The sequence below is a fragment of the Halichoerus grypus genome, chromosome 3, assembly GCF_964656455.1.
Source record: "Halichoerus grypus chromosome 3, mHalGry1.hap1.1, whole genome shotgun sequence".
NCBI classification, from domain to species: Eukaryota; Metazoa; Chordata; class Mammalia; order Carnivora; family Phocidae; genus Halichoerus; species Halichoerus grypus.
This window is the reverse complement of record NC_135714.1, coordinates 193,864,899-193,878,736: the sequence shown is the minus strand read 5'-3', so window position 1 is coordinate 193,878,736 and position 13,838 is coordinate 193,864,899.

Sequence of the window (13,838 nt, the reverse complement as noted above, 5' to 3'; positions counted from 1 at the left end):
GACTTGTTTTCTATTTCTTCGCCTCTCATCACTCAGCCTGCTCCCAGCACATCCGGGAAGGGCTCCAGTGCCCTTGGTATCAGTCCATGCTTGTTTGACCTGGTCACTGAGTACAGTAGCCATTTATTTTCCTTCTTGAAACTTTCATCCTTTGGCCTCTAAATATCAGGATTCTTTAGTGCTTTGTCCTAAACTCTGTTCCTCTTCTGTACCCTCCTTGGTAAACCTCCGCTCTGCCCATAGCGCCAATGACTATCTGTACACTAAGGGCTTCCAGGTTGACGTCTCCAAACTTCTCTTCTCTATTCTAGATCTTCCCTACTTTACTTCTCCACTTGAATGTTTCAAAAATTAGACAAGCTCAACATGTCCAAGACTGAATGTATTATCTTCTTGCTCAAAGCTGGCCCTGTTCCATTGTTCCTTAGCTCACTGACTGGAGCCATCAGGCCGGTGCAGAAGTGGGAACCTAGGTGTCAACCCCAATCTATTGCTTGTCTTCATCTTCCAAATTTAATACAACACAATTCTGCTGACTTAACCTCCTACGTAGGTTTTGATTTTTTCTCCATTGTCACATGTTAGTCTAAACAAATTCTTTTTTTTTTTTTTTTAAGATTTTATTTATTTATTTAAGATAGAGAGTGAGAGAGAGAGAGCACAGGCCGGGGGACAGAGGGAGAGGGAGAAGCAGACTCCCCACTGAGCAGGGACCTGGGATCATGACCTGAGCCGAAGACAGATGCTTAACCAACTGAACCACTCAGGCGCCCCTAGTCTAAACAAATTCTAAGGACTTCAATGAAACCAGGGTAGCATGTAGGTTTTCTGAGGCCCCCTTCTCTTGAAACTATCCTGCTACCCTCATATTTAGCTAGTACAAGTACCAGCAGTCATGGGTTTCCATAGCATCTAATAATGAGCCATGGGAAAACAGTAAAGTTAAGTGCCTCATGACTTTACATTATAAGCAAAAGGAATATTTATAAAAGTACAATACCTAATTCTTGTATTATTCATTGATTATGTTTTACTTAAATTGTATTCTGAATAAGGCTGACATTTAAAAAAATTCGTTGTGTATTTGACGGCAATTAATTATGTAGTGGCAGAATGAGGGCTGTAGAAGATTAAAAGATTAAAATAGGCTGAAAATTGTACGCAGAGCAGATTGTTAAAAAGAGAATGCACCAATAAACAAAGCATGAATGCAAAATCCTATCTTACCTAGTCTTAATTTAAAGCTAAGAGAAAAGTAAATAGTAAATCTACTGCAAAGGAGGAAAACCTAAAACAAAGCAGGTCCTCAAATGAAGAAATATGTACTATCAAAGGGGTCTTATCAAGCAATGCAGTCACAAATACAAGTAACACATAAAGTTGAATAGTCTTTTCATAGCTTCAAGTGCTCTCTTGGAGAGAGGTCATCAAGTGAGTAGGAGTGGTTTTAACATGAAAAAACTCTCTCTCCCAGCAGTACAGCCGGGCAGCCAAAAGCTCTTCATTATCACAACGAATGCCCAACTCCGAGTAACCATGACAACAGCCTGTACAATGGTTAGCAGTATGCCTATTAGAAAAAGAGAGGGTTCAAGGTCAAACTGCATTTGTGAAGAAGCCTCACCCTGTTTCTCTGCACAAACTTGTCGTTGAACAGCGGCCACAGTTTGAGGCTCCCTAAACTTTGAGTGTTGGTCAAATAGCCCTGCTAGCTTGCCTCCTGTGGGTCCTACCAGGACTTCCTGCTTCTGTCCTTTCTCTCTTGGACCATTGGGGTGCCTCCGTTTCCTGGAAAGTACTCTGTTGGGGCCAGAGTTGGGATGGCAGCCATGAAATCCACTCACTTAGTCTCTGCATCATTGAGCCCGTTGTGCCTGGTGGCTCCCGGTGTGGGACTCAGCCGGGAACAAGGCCTTGGTTGGATCCCCTCTTCCCAGAGCTGGGATCATGCTTACCAGGCACTGAGGAGGAATGACACCTTGGGATCCTTCCAGTTCATCTTCTATATCCGTGATCCCTAAATGTGTTGGACTGCACATCCCTATCAGTAAGCATTTGTGAGCATGTACCCCCAGTATAAAGATGAAGTCCAAGTTTCTTGACATGGGTTTTAAAGTCAGACTGGCTCTGAACTCACCATATTACCATCCCATAATTTAGAATCCTAGTGCTTGCATTCTCGCTATGCCATACATCTCCCTTCTAGGACTTTGCATACACTTTCTTTCTCTGTTGAAATCATTTCTCCCCATGCAGTCTTCCCCACTGCTATTTCCAGAAAATTCCCCAGGATCCATGCCTCCCGTAACTCCCACTTCATCAGGATTTGGAACCTGTCCATGCTTCTTCAACACAACACGGTTTATTTGACCTACATCATAGCCTATTGCATTTATGACCTTACTAGTGAGCTTAATAAAGGTTGAGATAGGTTTTTAACTAAAAGGCATGGGTTTAGCCAGGTGAAGAAAGTGACAAATCTCTTGGTTTGAGGTGGTGCTTCACACCAGCCCGGGGCTGGTTTTGAAAGATGGCCCCATCCTCATTCTTCACCAAACAGGTATTAGCTCTGGCCCCAAAACTGAAGGGAAAAAAGGATGTTCCTCCTCCTCTTCTCTTTGCCTTTTTCCTTCCCGTTATGTCTGGACCACACTGTGGCTAGCGACAGTGTTTTTTAGATTTCATGATTCATGGTTAGAAATTAATTTTATAGTAGACTTAGTGTACACACACACATATGCCTAAGTATGCACTTAAATATGCACATGTATTATTTATTTGTCACTTTCTCAAGGATGCCTAGTTCCCTTAATTACAATTGCAACTAAGCCCCCCATTTTGAACCCCTTTATGTTGCTCTACTTTTCCTTTTTCTATCAAACCTTGGAACATACCAAATAATTACTTTTATTATGTTTATTTTTATGGTCTGAATCTTTCCACTAAAGTGTAAGCTCCTAGAGCACATGATCTTTCTTTTGTTCACTTATGGATGCCAAATGTCTAAAATGGTGCCTGGCATACTGGAGGTCTTCAATAAATATTTAGGTGAATGAAGAAAGAATTGAGAGAAATATTTCATGAAACTTATCCTTACTATGTGGAATACATGTATATATTTTCTTATCTCATCTATTTGTAAAAAAAAAACTGGCCAAGATCCCCTAATGGGTCAAAAGCTGAAGTTTTGAAAGCAGTGGTTTAGATTGTTGGAAGGGTCTGTGTCAGGAGACCCTCATATGGCTGGAGGGAAAATACCGTTTGAGGCAGGAACCGCTTGGAGGTGATGTTGCAGAACTTCTCAGGAGATGGTGGGTGTGAAAGAGTCGGGAGCAGCCCCTGAAGAGGAGTATAGCCCACATATGTTGTAGTGGTTTTAAAATGTATCCTTCAGGGCACCTGGGTGGCCCAGTCATTAAGCGTCTGCCTTCAGCTCAGGTGATGATCCCAGAGTCCTGGGATCGAGCCCCACATCGGGCTCCCTGCTCAGCGGGAAGCCTGCTTCTTCCTCTCCCACTCCCCCTGCTTGTGTTCCCTCTCTCGCTGTGTCTCTCTCTGTCAAATAAATAAAATCTTTAAAAAAATAAAATAGAATAAAATGTATCCTTCAATTCTTTGACACGTGTTCCTTCAAGAGGTGGAGTCTAAGTTTCCTCTCCTTGAGTGTGGAGTGGGGCCGGACTTAATGACTCACTTCTAATGAGTAGAGTATGGTAAAACTGACTGGGTGGGGCTTCCAAGACTAGGTTAAAAAAGGTATTGTGGTTTTCTCCTTGCTGTCTTTTGGATCACTCAGTAGGGAGGAAGCCAACAGCCAAGTCTTGGAGGCACCCAAGCTTCCTGAAGGAGAGTGGCATTATTCCATAGTCTTCAGAGCTTGGTAGACTGTTGTCGTCAGACTGTTACTGCCGGCAGCTTGGGTAGGTTGAATTTAATTAGCACACATACTTTCTTGACCTCAGGTTGGAATTGCAGGGTCTTTCCATGTTCTCAGGCAATGATCTGACGTGGTGCCCCACTCTTCCTTCAAGAGGGGTGAATGTCTTTTCCTCCATCTCAGTGGACGGGAATCCAGGCATGCAATGCAGCCTGTAAAACACGATTGTTGGAGACCAGTGGGGTACACATAGGTGGCACAGAAGTGATGGGGGGTGGGCAGCAGGAGGAGGGGGTGGTTTTGAATTTAATATAACTAAAAGAGATGAACCGACCTCTATGAGGGTACCTCTGTGCATTGTAACTTTCCAGGTAGAGCTTGGTTCTTACCCAGAGTGTGGGCTCTGTAACATTATTATTGTTGTTGTTGTTATTTTTTATTTTTTATTTTTAATTATTATTTATTTATTTATTTATTTTTTAAGTAGGCTCCATGTCCAGCATGGAGCCCAATGTGGGGCTTGAACCCATGACTCTGAGATCAAGACCTGAGCTGAGATCAAGAGTCCCACACTCAACCAACTGAGACACTCAGGCGTCCCTTGTAATGTTATTAAACTGTGCAACTTGGGGAATCGTTTTGGTCTGGTTCTCTTTTAAAAACTGTCAGGCTATGGCTGGGAGCCCGCAGAAGGAGCTGTGCAAGCGTTGGTGGGTGTCGCACGGGGAGGGAGACTGAAGCACCACGTGGTCAGGGTTGTGACAGGCAGAGGGTTGCTCACACGGCTGCACGTGTGCCAACATGACCTTGTCTGGGGAGGAGCGGCACCCCCAAAGCCTCCAGGACTAGTGAACCACAGCCCTGACGGCCAAAGAAGACAGACCACCCCCAGGATGTCAACCTGAGGACCTTGAAGATGAGAGATAAATCTCTCACCCTTTCCACCAGAAGCTTCTCAGCTGGAACCAGGAGGACTCAAGGTTGTTTCAGGGTCTTTGGAGAAAGCTTTGCCTCTTTTCACTCTCCCCCAGATTCCTCTTTCACGATGGCCTCGTGTGAGCCGCCTCAAAGGCGTGTGTGGAGAGGCAGAGGGTGGTGGAGAAAGAGAAGGGACTCCTTGGCAGTCAGCAGCATTTGTGACAGAGCCCTCGAGTTCTCACTGAGATGTGTGTGAGGAATGTAGGAATGGGGACAGGCCATGGAAAGGGGTCTGTGAGCATGGAAACAGGACAATTTGGAGATGGGACCCACGGAGCTTACTTGAACAAAGACAATGAGAAACCAGCCTCCATGATGGTCTTGTCTCTCAAGCGACACTCCAACTTTCCATTTCTGACAAAAATACGGATTCCTGTAGAGCTAGCAGAGAAGATAAGGGTTCCGGTGCCGGCCTTGTCACCGCCTCTGTGACCACGTGGTCAAGTCACTTTCTGTCATGTTTGGCTCTCCTTCCTTTGCTGGACTATATTCTTAATAAAGTGAAGCCCAAACCTTAAGAAAAAAAAAGAGAAACAATTGTCTAGCGATTACTAATTCTTTTTCTGCTTACACATCACATATTTACCATGACTCACATTTCCAAGCCTGTATGAACAGGTTTCATCACTTCTGTGGTTATTCAGACTCAATGCACTGTCCTCAGACCAAAGAGAAGAAGGTTTAGCTCGCTTCTAGAGGCTGCCAGCTCATCTCACTATCCACAAGACAAAAGTATTCACTTGGGTTCACGTAAGAATTTAATATTGAACATTTTTCCCTCCTAATAAAAATATTTCATTTGTACTTGCGTATTGCTGAAGGCTCTCTAGTTGGTATCTATACAATTCCACCCTCAATCCTTTAGAACTGCGCTGTCCAATATGGTAGCCTAAGTAGCTTCATGTGGCTGTTGAGCAGTGGTAATGTGGCTGGTGAGTATGTGAGATGTGCTGAGAGTATAAATACACATCAGATTCTGGAGACTTAGTATTAAAAAAATGTTTTTTATATTGATTACATGAAGATTAAATATGTTGGATTAAATAAAATACATTATTAAAATTAATTTTACTTATTTCAACATGAAGCAGTGATATTTTGGATATACTGGATTACATAAAATATTTTATTAAAATTAATTTTACTTATTTCTTTGTATTTTTTCTTTTCTTTTTTTTTTAAAGATTTTATTTATTTATTTGACAGAGACAGACACAGCGAGAGAGGGAACACAAGCAGGGGGAGTGAGAGAGGGAGAAGCAGGCTTCCCACCGAGCAGGGAGCCCAATGCGGGGCTCAATCCCAGGACCCCGGGACCATGACCTGAGTTGAAGGCAGATGCCCAACGACTGAGCCACCCAGGCGCCCCTCTTTGTATTTTTTCAAATGTGGCTACCAGAAAATTTAAAATGACATTTGTGGCTCCCGTATACTTATGACACAGCACTGATCTAGAGGGCCGGCTTAGAGTCTCTTAGCACTAATTCCGTGCCCAGTTGCTTCAATTAGCACACTTGATGTCGTCCGCACTTGTGTGAGTCCTTCCACGTGGCTTAACCACCTCCCTTAAGCAGCATCCAAGCAAGCAATTGGGTGTTAGTAAGGATTATAGGGCTGGCTTCAGATTACAGCCTACCCTGGCATGGGAAGTCAGCTGCAAAGAGGTTATTGGACATACTGCAAGTTATTTGCTCCCTACCAGGGGAACGGAATTAAATTCCACAGCCTGTGCACATCGGAGGTCAAGGCCATAGACTGTACTCAATGAAATTATAACTCCTGCCTTGAACAGAAAATGTCTTTGTCTGAAGTAGCAGGATGAGGGGATCGACAGTGAAAAAAATCAACTAAAAACATTTTAATTTTCTGATTCCAGGGTTAAAGTTATATTTCCCTTGTCCCCATTTGGCTATGCAGTTGGTGTTCTCTGGGCTCTCAGTTATGACTTCTTTTGCCTGGCTTGATCCCTGGGAGTTTCTCTATACGTTGCCTTCCATTTAATCAGAGGGAATTTTGTTTTACTTTAGTCTTTTGGTGACTTGCAGAGTCATGAGTTCCTATCATATTTAAATCAGTTCGTTAGGGGCGCCTGGGTGGCTCAGTCAGTTAAGTGTCTGCCTTCGGCTCAGGTCATGATCCCAGGGTCCTGGGATCGAGCATCGGGCTCCCTGCTCGGCGGGAAGCCTGCTTCTCCCTCTCCCACTCCCCCTGCTTGTGTTCCCTCTCTCGCTGTGTCTCTCTCTGTCTAATAAATAAATAAAATCTTTAAAAAAAGCCAGTTCGTTAGCATCAAACTATCTCCCAAAGCAATGCAAAAGAATAATGTATAGGGAAATTTATGCTATTCCCCCCCATTCACTTTTTTTCCGTAATAAACCATGTACTTTTAAATTTTAATCTACCTCTATTTCCAAGGAAAGAAGTTTATTTTATTATTTAGCTTATTTATTATGGAAACATTCAAACATATGCAACAGAAAGGAGAATAGTATAATGAGTCCACATGTAGCCATCATGCAGTTTCAACGATTGTCAAAATAATCCCCATCTTATGTCACTTATTTCCCCAATATATGTCCTTCCTTCTTTTTTCTTGAGCATTTTGAAGCAAATCTCAGATAACAGGTCTCTTATAAACACTTCAGTGTGCATCTCTGAGTGATAATTAATAAGGGCTTTTTAAAAACATAACCACTCTGACCTTTATCACTTAAGAAGATTAATAACCACTTCTTAGGGAAAAAAATTCCATAACTGCATGTGGTGACAGATGTTAACTAGACTTAATGCGGTGATCACTTCACAATATATACAAGTATTGAATTCATACGTTGCATACCTGAAACTCTATAAGGCTGTATGTTGATTATATCTCAATTAAAAACCCATTCCTTAGTATAATCTAATATCCAGAGCATATTTGAAATGCCCCACTTTATCTGAAAAATGCCTTTCTTGCAGGTTATTTGTTTGAATCACGATCCAAACAAGTATCACAAATTACACTGGGTTGCCATGTCTCTTAAATATCCTTTATTCCCGAACGATCCCTTTTCTACATGCGACCGTTGTCTGTAGACTCTCCCACATCTGTATTGCTGATTGTGTCCTTGTGGTATTTATTCAACTTACTCTGCAAACTCCCTGTCTTTCTTGTAATTTGATAGTTAGACCTAGAGATCTAAATGACAAGCTCAGGTTCACTTTTAGGGTCAAAAATCTCTCCCATGAGGGGCTGTGTACTTCTGTTGGCATCACGTCATGTGATACCTAGTGGCTTATTGTCCTGCTTTTACAAAGTCCAGATTGACCAGTACGTACCACACGTGGTACATTATCGCCTCCATTATCAAGTTTCCCGCCAACCTTTCATCTAGCGGTTTCGGTCTTCATCAAAGAAAGATTATTTTATACTCAGGCTATGAGGACAGGCAGGGCCAGGAGTTTTGGCACAGAGCTACTTGAAGAAGTATAAAGGTGGCTACTGGAACATTCTCGGCTCAGACTTAGGCAACATCCCTTTCTCATGGCGCTGTTCATTCATACACCTCTAGGGGAGTATGCTTGTCAGAGAAGGCCACTTGCCTGTGAGAGTATCAGCAACGTTATTCCAGTGTAAGTCCTCACCAGAGGTCTTACAGGATTTTCAGTAAGGACAATGATGGTAGCACATGTGAGTGCTGTTGTGTGTGCAGGTAAAATGGGAAAAGACTCTTTTAGCCTGAGACGGGTCTTCCACTGTTTTGAGGGTTAAATATTCTTTATTTGATGAAATTATGTTTATCCCAATTGGTAAGTGGCCAAATACAAACTTAGCAACTGTATTTTCCTGCTCTGTAAAATCAGAAAGCTTCAGATAATTGGTTAAGATGATTCTCAACCGGGCGCCTGGGTGGCTCAGTTGGTTGAGCGACTGCCTTCGGCTCGGGTCATGATCCTGGAGTCCCAGGATCGAGTCCCATATCAGGCTCCCTGCTCAGCAGGGAGTCTGCTTCTCCCTCTGACCCTCCTCCCTCTCATGCTCTCTGTCTCTCATTCTCTCTCTCGCAAATAAATAAAATCTTAAAAAAAAAAAAAAAAAAAAAGATGATTCTCCACCTAGGAGGTATGTGAGAACTTCAGGATATCGTGAGTTTTCAATATTTCTCCAAGTGGAACATATTTTGGGGGAAAAAAAAGATTGAGAAATGTTCATCTTAAAAGACAATGGAATCAGCGTGGGGAACATCAGGTCTATCAGATGACAAAGGTAACCATAATAGGCCAAGTCTTCTTTTTTACCTATAATGGTCCACTTACTTTCAACAACTCATTAAAAATAGTCACAATCAGATACTGCCTCGTACCTACTGGGATGGCTATCATGCAAAAGAAATAGTACCAAGCGTTGGCAAAGAGGGAGAAAATTGGAGCCCTCCCACAACTACTGGAGGGAATGTAAAATGGCGCAGCCACCATGGAACACAGACTGGCAGGTCTTCAAAAGGTAAACAGAAAGGTACCATATGACCCAGCAATTCTGCTCTAAGGTATGGTAGTGCCCCCTTTTCCACGCTTTCAGTTACGCAAGGTCACTAGCGGTCTGGAAGGACATGATCTGCCTTCTGACCAAGGGTCAGGACGTGGACACTACCTTAGCGCTAGGTCACAACATCTACGTCATTCACCTCACTTCATCTTTTTTTTTTTTTTGACCATGGAATCTTTTTTTTTTAATTTTAATTTTTTTATTGTTATGTTAATCACCATACAGTACATCATTAGTTTTAGATGTAGTGTTCCATGATTCATTGTTTGTGCATAACACCCAGTGCTCCATGCAGAACATGCCCTCTCTAATACCCATCACCAGGCTAACCCATCCTCCCACCCCCCTCCCCTCTAGAACCCTCAGTTTGTTTTTCAGAATCCATAGTCTCTCATGGTTCTTCTCCCCCTCTGATTTCCCCCACTTCATTCTTCCATTCCTGCTATCTTCTTCTTCTTTTTTTTTTTTCTTAACATATATTGCATTATTTGTTTTAGAGGTACAGATCTGAGATTCAACAGTCTTGCACAATTCACAGCGCTTACCAGAGCACACACCCTCCCCAGTGTCTATCACCCAGCCACCCCATCCCTCCCACCCCACCCCCACTCCAGCAACCCTCAGTTTGTTTCCTGAGATTAAGAATTCCTCATCTCAGTGTCACCTCACTTCATCTTATAACGTAAGCATTTTATCATCTTAGGTCATCACAGAAAAAGAAGGGCGAGTACAGGATAAGGTATTTTGAGATAATTATTATAAGATTTTATAAGCGTGCATGAGAGACCACATTCACATAACTTTTATTACAATATATTGCTATAATTGTTCTATTTTATTATTAGTTGTTGTGAATCTCTTACTGTGCCAGATTTATAAAGTAAACTTTATCATAGTATGTATGTAAAAAAGAGAGCATATACAGAGTTGGTACTATCTACGGTTTCAGGCATCCACTGGGGTCTTGGAACGAATCTCGGGTGGGTAAGGGGAGACTACTGTATATACCCAAGAGAACTGTTCACACAAAAATTTGTACACAAATGTTCATAGCAGCATAATAATAAGAGCCAGAGAGTTTTAACACCCCAATGTCTATCAATTGGCAAATAGATTAATAAAATGTGGTATGTCCATACAATGGAATATGATTCAGGAATAAAAAGAAATAAAGTACTGACACATGCTGCAACATGAATGAACCTAGAAAACATTATGCTCAGTGAAAGAAATCTGTCACAAAGGAGCACATATTAAATTATTCCATTTAAGTGAAATGTCCAGAATAGTCAAATCCATTGAGAGACCAAGTCGATTGATGTCTGGAGCTGGGAGTGGGGGTCCTAGGGGTTAGGGAATGGGGAATGATGGCTAATGTATATGGGGTTTCTTTTGGGATGGTGAAATTTTCAAAAATTATTTAGTGATGGTTGCACAACTCTGTGCATATATGAAAAACCACTAAATCATATACTTTAAATGGGTGAATTACACAGACTATGAAATATATTTTAATTATTATTTAAAAACCCAGCTTTTTGAATAAGAGTTGCTTTAAAAACATGGCACATTCCACTCACCTCCTCTATAGAATCTTAAGGAATTAGAGAATGTCCAAGTCAGAATTGATTTTTTTAGTCATCTGGTCTTTTTATCTCGTTATTGTCCTTCTCATCTTCTTTATCTATTTCTTAAATTTTAATTAAAATTAGACAGCCCATTTATTAACTAACAAGGAAAAATGAATCTACTAATGAATCTACTAATGTACCTGGTATGAATAGATCCACCAAAATGATCAAATTAGATTAGAAGGTTGTTTAATGAGTCAAGGTTTAGAATAAATGGTGTTAGATCAACCCATTTCCTGAATTAAGAATAGAGAACATAAGATCTCCTAGGGCATAGAACAGTGAGTTATATTTTTAATTTTATGACCAGTTTTAAAAAAAAAAGAGTCAGAAGACGAGAAGGAGAGGCTGTGAACAGGAGGAAACAGAGAGACCCAGAGAAGTCTAGGGTCCTTTGAATCTTGGAGACCCAGTGTTACTTGGGCCTGAAAACACTCCTTAAAATATAATCAAGTCAGGGTGGAAGGAACACAAATCTGTGAAGAACAGCTCTCTTGAATTTCTAATCAGAGGTAGTGTATAAAGAAGGGAGACTATTCCACTAAATGACTCTATCCAGTGATTGATAACATAGGACCATGAGCATTTTAAACTACAGAAGGTGAGAATTTGAAATACAGAATATCAAATACTAAGACCTATGTCATGAATTCACAATGCAGAAGGATTGCTTGGATAAAAATAGACCTTAGGTCATTATTCAAAACACCAGCTGATTCAGAGGGAAAAATAAATAGGCAGAAGGTTCCACGCAGGCCCTTTCTGATTTAGGCAGCGTTCCTGGTGTTCCTATGACTCCTGAGTGTCATGAGGGGAAGCAGGGTAGCAGGATGAGGTACAAAGTCATTCTAAAGAGAGAACAAAAGTCCTCCCAAAAGTGAACCAAAACAAACAAACAAAAAAGACGGGAGGATGTTGGCTCTTCACTAATCTTGAATGGCTCATCACATAGAGAGCTCATGCCCTATTGACCTTGGATCAGGAGTCAAACACTGCTTGGAAAATAGCGATTCCTGAAAGATGGTTGGAGCTCCAGCTACTTCAAGAAGCAATTTCAAATGCTGCAATTTCCATTAGAGAAACACAAGAAAAAACTAGAGCTATTGAGAAAGACATTCACTAGCAATATTCTTTTTTTTTTTCTGCAGTGCTATTACAATACCATTGACTATATTCCCTATGCTGTACTTTTTATCCCCATGACTTATTCATTCCATAGCTGGAAGCCTGTACCTCCCACTCTGCTTCACTCACTAGCAATATTCTTAAAAAAAAAAAAAAAATTATTTATTTATTTTAGAGAGAGAGAGCAAGCGGGAGAGGGGAGGGGCAGCGGGAGAGGGAGAGAGGGAGAATCTCAGGCAGACTCCCCGCTGAGTGTGGAGCCTGACACAGGGCTCGATCTCACCACCCTGAGATCACGACCTAAGCCAAAATCAAGAGTTGGAGACTCAAACGACTGAGCCATTCGCACGCCCCACTAGGAATATTCTTAATTTGTGACCTTTTAAGATTATGCTCAAAAGATTTAAAAGCCCCATCGTGCTTTCATAAGTAAAGGCCTGTAATGCTTTGTACATGTCCTAAATGCTTAAATGAAGTTAAATTTAAGGCCCCAAATTCCCACCACTTTCTTACGGACTGCATGAGCTAATTTGTTCAAATCTCTTCCCTTGTTTTGGCTGAAGGCATGTGTTGGAGAACCTCTTCCGTCTCTCCTGCTAGCTGGTGCGAGACCATTTTGTACAGCCTCTGAAAGGCCTCTGTCCAGTCACTGGAGACTCCATTTAAATTTAACACGCTGCAATTAATTCTCCCAAAAGTTTGTGCCTGGCAGTTTAAACAGTGTTACGTAAGAAGATGGCGCTCAATTTGGTGTTGTATCAATTTACAGTTGAGTTAGCATATTTTCACATGGGCCATAAATCTTGTGGATCTGCCAGCTTTCAGCTGGATTTCTAAGCTTGTTTCCAGGCACATGGCCCACCACCCAAGCTTCACCTTTCCCCGGTGCTCTAATAGCTTCCCTCAGAGCCTCACTTCAGAATTTGACAACTCGTCAGGGAAGAGCAGTAGTAACTTATTAAAGGAGCATGAGAAGCAGGCTATTTATAACCTTGCCCTTCTTAATTGTTGCGTTCAGTATTGCAAGCATGGTCTTAACCTAAAGTTATTGATCTAAATGACCCAGTTCTGAAGTGAGAGTCTTCTGATTTTTAGAGTTAAATTATAATCTATAATAAGCCATGACTGCTTTAAAACCCAAATATGAAAAACTTTTCTGTCTCTCTTGATATGACTCACATATCATACAATCCATCCATTTAAAGTCTACGATTCAATGTTTTTTTCATACGTTAACCAGGTTGTGCAACCATCACCATAATCTGATTTTGATATGTTTTCGTCCTTTCTAAAAGGAAGCTTGTACTCATTAGATGTTGCTCCCCATTCACCCCATCCCATCCCCACTCCCCCACTTAAGCCCCCAGCGACCATAAGTCTACTTTCTGTCGATATAAATTTGTCCTTCTGAACATTTCATAGAAATGAAATCATACAATATGTGATCTTTTATGACTGACTTCTTTCACTGAATATAATGTTTTCAAGGTTCATCTACCTCATAGTAGGAATCAGTATTTCATTCATTTTTATTGCCAAGTGGATACCATTCCATTGTGTGAATAGACACATTGTATTTATCAATTCACCAGCTGGTGGACACTCAATACAAGACATTTATATAAGAAAAAGTCGTGTGTCCTCCATAACCATGGGAATTTATCTTGGTTGTTTGCTACACGTGTTCTGCAAGAATTTC